Here is a 10,704-nt window from a genome sequence, read left to right as displayed (position 1 = left end):
CACCTGTTCCAACCACTTATGGACCACGGTAAGCCCTTTCTTGGTGATTTCCTTTGTTTCTCAACCAAAGCGGAAGTTTTAGCCAAAAAAAAATATTTCCAAAATAGCTTGGGATTGGGGGATGTCGGAGGTGTGGAAAACCTTGGGACGTGATGGGTTAAGGGATCTAAGCTAAGAAGAAAGACTAAATAAACTGAATCTACTAACACTACAAGAGAGAAGGAAAATAGGTGACATGATTATGCTATATAAATGCATATCAGAGAAGGAGAAAATAGGCATAAATGATTACTTAACCCATGGGGAAACATTAGCAAGAGGACACTGCAAAAAACTGCATAAGAAGAGAGGTGATAAAGACGTAAGGAAATTTAGTTTCCCAAATAGAGCAATTGATCAGTGGAATGCACTACCGAATGAAATAGTGTGTGCCAAAACAATTCATAAATTTAAGGATATGTACGATAAATATGGTTTAAGACACGGGACAGTACGAGCTTGACTCATTCCTGTAAAGATACAATTAGGTAAGAACAATTAGGTAAGAACACACACACACACACACACACACACACACACACACACACACACACACACACACACACACACATTTGTAGTCCAACTTTCAATCGTACTCACATAATCCTTGAGCCAACTGATCCATACTTTCTTTTATTTTCCTTCCATCTCTTGCACACAACAATGCACACTATTTCTTTTGCCCTCTCATTCTCACCCACTCCCACGCATATACCCCATCCATACTCCCATTCTCTCACACTCTCACCTCACCATTTAGTTTCAGTTAATCCACATACATCCACTTTTGCACCCTCAAACACCAGGACAATCTCTCTCTCTTTTACCACAACATTTGCACCCCGTACATTCCATGCCGCAATCCGTACCATATCCTTTGTTCGGTCCTTAGTTGTCACCTGTTGGTCAGTCCTGGTCTGAGGCTTGTTCGTAGTTTTAGTTAATTGTTTTCCGGGGAGTGGCACTAACCCTCTGCCAACCCACCTGTTGTCACGTAGGGAACAAGTGTTGGTTGGTTATAAGGTTACCGCCCAGCATTGTAAATGCTTTCCTTGTTTACAGGGAAAAATTTGAATGGCCACTCAATGTACAGCTACCCTAGAAACAGACTACTGCTACACTAAGTGTGTGGATTTTGGGTTGTGTTTGTGTACATTGTGTAGTTTTGTCAGGACCACAAAGGTCGACGGAGGGGGTCATGTTGACAAGAGGGATTTGCTATATAGGAAGTACAGGAAAGTAATCAGTATTTCTTGTTTCGGTTACATGCCAGAGTTGCAGGTTATTCTGCTATTTGTGAGAGGAATTATTTTGTAAAGTTATACATTAATTCTTGTGCTCTTTTTCTCTGTAACGTCTTATTTTTGTGATTGGTAAATCAGGTAATTTTATCTCAATTTGTATGATAAATACTTTAGAGTGTTATTTACTGTATGAAAACTCTGGCATATTTTGGATGTCTCTGATTTGGTAACAATAGGTGCTAGAGTAAACTAGAAGTGTCGGGTGTAATGCAAGGCTCTATAAGGAGGTGGAAGAGCCTAGGGGAGTCAGTTTCATTTCAGTTCAGTTTGAGTATAATTCAGTGTCAGTGCAGTTTGTAAAGCTCCAGTACTTGTGAAAGCAGTGAAGTGAAGTTGGCAAGCATTCAGTGTAATTCTTTGGAAAATAAAGTCAGCGAACTTGAAAAGCCTGTGGTTATTTAAAACGCCTGGGCTGATTTAGTTGTTGCTCACCGAAAGGCTGACCATAAGAACTCACTGGCAATGTCCTTCCTATATTGGACTACTGTTGTTGAAGCCTGTGGCCGTGTGGGACTGGGAACGTAAATCTATCTATCTATCTATCTATCTATCTATATCTATCTATCTATCTATATATATATATATATATATATATATATATATATATATATATATATATATATATATATATATATATATATATATCATGATCTTCATCATCATCATCAACAAAAACATCATCCGGACTTCATTTACCACCCAAGGGCAGGGGGAGGTGAATATATATATATATATATATATATATATATATATATATATATATATATACAATCATCATCCGTACCTCTTTTCCCACCCTAAGACAGGATGAGGAATAGCAACGTCCAAACAGCTCATGTTTGCCCAATCCAATGGGCCACGCTTCCATTCGCCCACCATTCAAGCCTCCAGAATCCTGGTTTTATCTGATATGCCAGAATAAATCACCACATTCCGTAGCTTCACATAAACGTATCCGATAGAGTCAATCTGCACTCTGTCCCGTAAAAAAAATAAAAATAAAAGTGCCAAATCTCTGATCATTGACTTCTCACAACATTCATCTAGACAGCTCGAACGCTTGTCAGTCCCCTGGCCTCACCGACTTCCAAACCTCTCTTCCTCACATAGTCATCCACCATAACCCTCAACTTTTTCCCTAGCCTGCCTCACCTCCTCCCTCCTTCAAAGTCGCACAGATATGCTGTACGTTTTTCACCAATCTATTTTTATACATTATCTCCACATCACCTTTACCATCTCAGTACGCTTTCTTCGATTCAGGTGTCCACAGACTTCCTTACTCCACATCTTTCACGAATCACATTATTTCGTATCCCATCCACTCTCTGTACTTCACATACATTCATCAGCAGTCCCATCTCTACTGCTCTCACTCTTGACTTTTAATTTTCATGCCACATCATAGTCTCACATCCATATGTAAAAGTTGGCACTAACACTCCTTCGTGTAAGCCCACGCAGCTGCAACACTCAAAACTGTTTCTTATCAAGGCCTTCATAGCATCAGGTACCGTCCTGCCTTGTGTGACTCTACTTTCCACTTCTTTTGCACATTTTCCTATCTTTCTTATCACTGTACCCAGGTATTTAAACTCTCTCACCAATTCCAGTCTCTCTCCATTCACTGTAAGATCACACTTGGAGTCACCTTCTCTCACAATAACCATCACTTTACTCTTTTCTACATTTACTTTCAAGTCACGACGCTTACAGACAGCAAAACCCTGCACTAGTCTACCAAGTTCTTGTCCGGTATTTCCAAGTAGTACTGCATCACCGTACAATAAATTTGAGATATTCCATCCATCACCATTCCTTACCAACGCCATCCCTTTCTCCATTACTCATGTTTTTATTTTCATCATCCCCCAGTCCATAAATTTACTGAACAACAATGGGGACATCACACAACCTTGTCGTATGCCCACACCGATCGGGAACCATTCACTTAGATGCCTATTTACTCTTATACATGCTTCACTACCATCATAAAAACCCTTGAAAGCACCTAGCAGCTTACCATTTACACTGTACGTGCGCAAATCTTTCAACAAACATTCTTTGTCTACTTTGCGTATGCTTTTTCCAGATCCATGAATGCCATAAACACCTTATAGTTCTTCTCAGAAGCCTTCTCACTATCTGTGTTTGTGCAAACATTTGATCCATTGCCACTCCTAAAGCAACCCTGTTCATCACTCACCAGGACGGCTGATATCTCTCTGACTTTCACTATAATAATTCTTCTATATACCTTCCTTACCACACTAAATAAACTCATGCCACGATAATTCTGGCACTCACTTCGCTCATCTCTATTATTGTACAGGGGGACAATCACAGCCTTTTTCCGCTCTGTTGGTACAGTTTCACTCATCGATGCCTTCCTACGTATCTCTAACAAACACTTCATTCCGCTCTCTCCACTACACTTAATCATCTTTGCATGCACCTCATCAACCCCAGCTGCTTTTCCATTTTTCGGCCACTTTACTGCGTTCTTCACCTGTGCGAGTGTGACGTTTCCTACCATTGCCTTCCTTCTCTGCACCCCTCCCCCCCAAACCAATCATGTTTGCAATGGTTCAGCAGTCTTTATTCCCATTCATCAGGTTTTCGAAATATTCTTTTCATCTGGTCCTTGATTGATCCCCATGGTATGATAATCTACTACTAACATCCTTCACATATTCCCATTTCCTTCCGCTGTAACATGTATGTTTCCGCACCTCCTTCCAGAATAAGTTCCTACTGTCAGGGATATTTGCATTCATTTTTCTTCCTAGATCATCATTTACCTCCTTATTTTTCCTCTTCACTAGTCTCTTTACGTGCTTCTTGCTCTTAGTATAGTCAGTTCTTATTTCAACTGAACCCCTCTTCTGTAACCACTTTAGTTACTTCTTCCTCTTTTCCTGCACTGCTTTCTTAACCTCATCATCCCACCATGCCGTACCTTTCTTCTTTGTTGTTACTCTTGCCACACCACACACAGCTTTAGCATTCCTAACTAAGCAATCACTATATGCATTCCACAGGCTGTCCAGGTCCATTACTTTTGCAATCACTAATTCTAACTCCTCTCCTACTTTGGTCCTGTATTCATCTGCTATTTCTTTGATCGTCAGCTTTTCGACTTTCAGTCTTTTTCCCTGACTGCTCCTCTCTCTTCTGGTCCACCTCACTCCTCTCACTTTGATCATGCATACCACAGTCATATGATCTGACAGACCTCCACATCGTCCTCTCACAGCCGTCGTATCAGCAACTATTCCCAGCATCGACCTCTCTACTAGCACGTAATCAATCAGGATCCTTTCAACACGATCCCCATTCATTCTTGGTCATGTATATTTAAGTGCATCTTTGAAATACGAGTTAGAAATGCACACCCTCCTTTCCTGACACATATCCTTCAGTCGCATCCAATTAAAACTTTCGCCTGGTACTCCATTACAACCCATTATGGCATCCTCAGAATCAGTGCCTACTCTTCCATTCATATCTCTCATTAAGATCACTTTATAGTCCCTGGGTATTTCTTCCACTGCTTCATTCAGCCCATCCAAAAACCTGTCTTTCTCTCTCTCACTCCTGTCATCACACGATGCTTACTCTACAATCACTGCCACTTTCACCTTCTCAGACTTGAACCTGACGTACATACATCTCCAGCAGACGCTTATGTAATCTCCCATTCCTCTCTGGCACACCTCATTCATCAACAAAGCAACTCCTTCTTTGCATCTTCCTCTCCCACTCATGCCCGATCTTACACGTTTCACACCCTCCCATTCCTCCACGTCACACCCTTTCATCTTTGTTTCACACAATGCCATCACGGCATATCTCGCACTCTTGAACACATTCACCACTTCCAACCTTTTGTTCTCTTTATTCACACCTCTCATGTTCCACATGGCCTTGCGAATCTGCCCATTTGGCAGGAGTCCTGGGCATGTATTGGGCCCTCAGAGGTTCTCCGAAACATTTCTTATGATTAAGTAATGGTGACAGGAGAATCTGGGGTACACTTGACCCGGCCAAAAAAAAAAAAAAAAAAAAAAAAAAAACTTTTATACGTTTACCACAGCGAATAAACGGTTTCCTGGGTAAAGAAAACCATTTTGCCTGTCACTCAGAGCAGAGACCGTATGGCATTCCTATACTGAGTTAGTGGATGATGGGTGCCCCATCTACCACATATATATATATATATATATATATATATATATATATATATATATATATATATATATATATATATATATATATATATATATATATATACATATATATATATATATGTTTCCTGTACATCAGGAAGCCATTTACTACCCTGGGTGGTAACCATATAACCAAATTATGGCGCCTGGTGATTTAGCGGGTAATTACGGAGCTGTACGTATTCTCTCTCTCTCTCTCTCTCTCTCTATGTATATATAGATAGATAGATAGACAGACAGATAGATAGATAGATAGATGTTACCTGTACACCAGGACACCATTTACTTTGCTGGGTGGTAACGATATAATCAAATTTTGGCGCCTGGTGGTTTAGTGGGTAATTACGGAGCTCTAATCGGATTGAGTCGGTGAAGGTTTATATCCCAGGGCTGGTTGGGGTTTATTGTACACTCAGGGATGAGTGAGGCTGGTCCCTCTCACCTTAAATGTCAGAACCAACTTGCCTAGCCACGGGCTCCTACGCTCCCAATGGGGCAACGTAGGATTGGATGATGAATGAAATGATGAATGAATTCTTCATCTATGTTTATTTCTTTGTTGTCCCATTCCAGCTGTCTGAAAAAAATTCCAAGGGATGTTGTAAATAGTTCTGGTGCATTTATATCCCCCTGACGCAAATGTTTCTTGATCCAACTTTATTTTTTTTTTCTGAGACTTTATTAGAGAATTAAAAAACACGAGCAACCCAGACGCACCTTGAATCGAAAGTACAAGCCAAAAGGGGAAGCTACCTGGATGGTGAGCCGAATTCTCAAAATGGCGCCAAGGCGCCAAGCTTTTAAACTTTGTCTGGCCAGATGTGGCCGGTGGTTGCTGATCTAGGGTTAATCGTCGCTGTTCCCTCTGTTATGTGTTTTCTAGTAAAATCCTCTCATTTACTCCTTGTTTCGGCAATTAATTTATAATTGCCATGTCCTCCACCAAGTCCAAAGCTCTTTCGTAATCGACAGAACCTTAGGACAGTTGTTTAGTATATTTTGTAGTACACATGCTCAACTGTCGAATACCTACTTCGGAATCCTGCCTGCCCACGAGGTTGGTTTTCTTCCAGATCTGATGTTATGTTGTTAGTAAGGATTTTAGTGACGCGTTTGAAAATAACTAACTATCAGCTACAGTAATGTAGGTCGACAGTTATTATCTTTTGAGCTGCCATTCTTGTAAAGCAAATCCAGCTTTGCAGTACACCATGTTTTGGGAATCTACTTTTTCTTCTTTGTACACTGAGGAAATAAATGAACAAGCCGGTTTGAACTTCTACTCTTGCATCGTACTGTAAATTTGCTGCCATTCAATATTCTTCTTCTGGTGTCGTTCCTCTTTTCATTTTCATACTTTCATGAGAAAAGTTTGTTTCATCTGGTGTTATCTCTGGCATTTCACTTACATCAACTGCAAAAACTAGTGGTGGTACTGTTGTCTCCATGTATGCAGTTCTTTGTAAAATTCTTCGTCTCCCTTCATCATCACCGCCCTGCACGTAATGATCACCAGTTTTGTCTTTCAGTGATATAATTTGTTGCATTCTGTTGCCATTTTGCTTCGGACTTGTTCCATCTTGTTTCCCTTTTTGATGGTTCTTTGAGCTGATCCATGTTTCTCTTTTCCTTTTCTTCTTCTTCTCCTGCTTTTCTTCTCTCTCTCTCTCTCTCTCTCTCTCTCTCTCTCTCTTGTTAATAAGTTTATTTAATTCTGGTCTTTCAACTTCAGCTTTGTTTTTCCTTTCATCTTCCTTCTTCATTACAAGAGCTTGAGGATTATATTTAATTATTTGTTGCCTTTGGTTGAATTAGCTTTCCCCTATTGTCTCTGTTGTTTCCATTATCATTTTTCTTATTTTATCATTCAGCTCCTCCGTGTTACAATTATCACTAGGTCAATAAAAATAATAGTCCTTTAAAAATGGGGAATAGGGATAGCTAAAAAAAAAAAAAAGTTAACAAACAAGGAAGGATCTCTTGACAGCATGCAACACCAGCAATGATTTAAGTAACACTGACAATGTAAACCCACGAATCCCTTTTGATTCTGGTATTAACAGTCTGTTAAGAGTCCAAATAGGGATTTGTAGGTTTACACTGTCAACGTTACTTGAACCCTTGCTGGTTATGCATGCTCTCCAACGATTCTTCCTTGCTTATTTACTTTTTTAGCGATCCCTATTCCTCATCTTTAAATAATTAATTTTATATTTACCTAGTTTGCTTACTTTTTTATTCTCCATTTATGAATTAAACAGTCAAAATTCTTGCGTTTCACATACCATTAAAGCTTTTGACACTAAACACTTGGCATTTTATAATAATTTTCATTGCTGTGGTGTTGTGGCTTTGCACATACTGATTTTTGGTTATTTCAAATTCTGGTTTTCATTTGGTTACTATAGTTGTGAGGCTTCTAACAGTGGACACTGACATTTTCAGAATCTCTATATTTTGCAAATTGATTAAACAAAGATAATTGTTAAGAAGTTGCATCGAGTAAAATCTGAAACGCTATGTATTCAAACTGATTACAAGACAGAATCAAAATCTGTCGTTTTGTGCTTTGCACGACTATTTTTTTATAATGTGTGTGTGTGTGTGTGTGTGTGTGTGTGTGTGTGTGTGTGTGTGTGTGTGTGTGAAAATGCAAATACACTACAGAAGTTACAGTAATAACTGATATAGGGGACACTTTTTGTGTCCCCATGCCTGCCTTGTCCCCTTTCTCTACCTCTTCCTCTACCCCCTCCCCTGCGACCCCCTGCAGTTGACTCGTGAGATGGTTACTATCAAGATTAATTCCAATAACGCTGAAAAACTGATTCAAGTTTGGCGTTTGTTCGCTTTAAGAAATGGTCACGACATCACAACGTGGTCACCGCCAATTAGAGTGCACAGCACATACCAGCTCTTTTCAGTTCTTGCGTGACGTCTACACGAAGCCTGCTACGACTTCTGGGATGAACTAAAAAAAAAAAAAAAAAAAGCTAAATAGAGCCTTGAGTTAAAAACTAATGTAACTGTCAATTACACTGGTCCGTGTTGATTACGCAAAGACCCTTTCCCACACTGGTCCTTCATTGCCCGCAGAGGTAATGCACTAGCTAGAGTTTTCCACTCAGTAATAACATAGTAAAACATTAAATTTAATATAGTCACGCTGATAGTGATGCACTATTAATACTTGACGGCAATTCCGTACTTGAATGGCTTCTCGCGTGCTTGCAATATTGCATTGAGGAATCTCTGTATCTGGAAGGTGGATGATCATCTTTCGATTAGGTGTTTCAGAGTTGGTCACGAACACGTGCAGTGACCCATTAAGTACGACTGGCTAGTTTTTATCCCAAAATACCGAATAGATTTTCTTGTAGACCTTTGAAACACTAAAAAAGTATGAATAATAATAATATGAACAAACTGGCAAATTTCGAATGTACCAAACTTTCTTCAAACAATTATTTTCCACATTATCAATGCTTGGCTGACCTAAATTATTGAGAAGGAACCCTTTGGAAGTTGTTTCAAGAATATGTTTGTTTTTTAAGATGGTTTTTAGGTGACTGTTCTATTAGGGTTTTTAGCAAATTCCTTTTTTTTTTAAGGAAGAAGGAACCAAAGGCCACGAGCCTGCAATAACTGTTCCTTCCAAGAGAAAAACAAAATACAAGAGAGAGCCAAATTCAAAATCCGATCACTTCGAGATGCCTGGACACACTGCGTTTGAAAGACTGGAGATCATAGGAAGCAGAAAATACAGACAGAGGGAGACAGTTTCAGAGTTGACCTATTGCATAAATGAAGGACTGGGAGTAACGGTTAACTCTTGCATTAGAGAACTGGACTTAAAAGGGATAAGAGTTTGCTGCTAGAAGGGTGCTACGCACCCGTCATAGAGGTGGAGGAATGCATGCAGACAGTTCAGAGGAGCAGTGACCATTGAAGTAGCGATAGAAAAGAGATACAGATGCAAAAGTGCGGTGAAGAGACTTTGGTTGAAGGGAGTCAGTAAGAGGAGGAGAGTTAATGAGATGAAAAACCTTTGACTCCACCCTATTGAGAAGAGCTGTATGTGGGGAACCTCCCCACACATGAGAGTTGTACTCCACACAGGGGAGGATAAAACCCGTGTATAGAGTCAACAATTGCGCAGAGGTACAGAAGGAACAGACTCGGCTTAGCACACCTAATCTTTTAGAAACAGATTTTACAAGAGATGTTATATGATCGTTCTAAGACAAGTCCCGAGTAAATGAAATCCAAAGCATGTTCAAAGATGACGCAGGATTAAGCTGAATATCATTAAACATTAGTGAGTACACCTGTGGAAGATTTTGTAGTGGTTGATAGGTGTAAGAACTGAGTCTTTGATGCATTAAAAACAACAAGCTTATTTTTACCCCAGTCAGAGATACAAGCCAAGTCAGACATTAGGTGTGCCATAGCCTCATCCCTTGTTTGTTGAAGTAACTGCTGAGATGGGCGTTGTGGGAACAAAATAGAAAGGTGAAGGGTGGAGTCATCAGCGTATGAGTGGATAGGATTAGATGTACAACATAGCAGGTCACTGATGAATAAAAGGAAGAGAGTTGGTGATAGGACAGAGCCCTGAGGAACACCACTGGTGATAGATCTACGAGAAGAACGATGGCCGTCTACAACAACGGCTATAGAACAACCAGAAATGAAGCTAGAGATAAAGGCACAGATAGAAGGATAGAAACCGTAAGAGGGCAGTTTGGAAATTAATGGTTTATGCCAGACTCGATCGAAAGCCTTTGAGATGTCAAGTGCAATGGCAAAACTTTCGTGAAAGTCCCGAAAGGAGGATGACAAGGAGTCTGAAAGGTAGATGAGAAGATCGCCAGTGGAGCGTCCCTCACGGAACCCATACTGACGATCAGAAGGTTGTAATAAGAAAGATGCTTTAAAATTTTTCTATTAAGAATTGACTCAAAAACTTTTGAGATACAGGATGTTAAAGCAATTGGACGATAGTTAGAGGGTTGGGAATGGTCACCTTTCTTTGGGACTGGCTGAATGAGAGCAAACATCCAGCAAGAAGGAAAGGTACAAGTTGAAAGAAAAAGGTGAATGAGTTTGCCTAGGCAGGGTAAGCACAGAAG

The sequence above is a fragment of the Coenobita brevimanus genome, chromosome 40 (genome assembly GCF_032717465.1).
Source record: "Coenobita brevimanus isolate Jiangsu-jjx chromosome 40, ASM3271746v2, whole genome shotgun sequence".
In the NCBI taxonomy this organism is placed as follows: domain Eukaryota; kingdom Metazoa; phylum Arthropoda; class Malacostraca; order Decapoda; family Coenobitidae; genus Coenobita; species Coenobita brevimanus.
Note: the sequence above shows the minus strand (reverse complement) of the source record.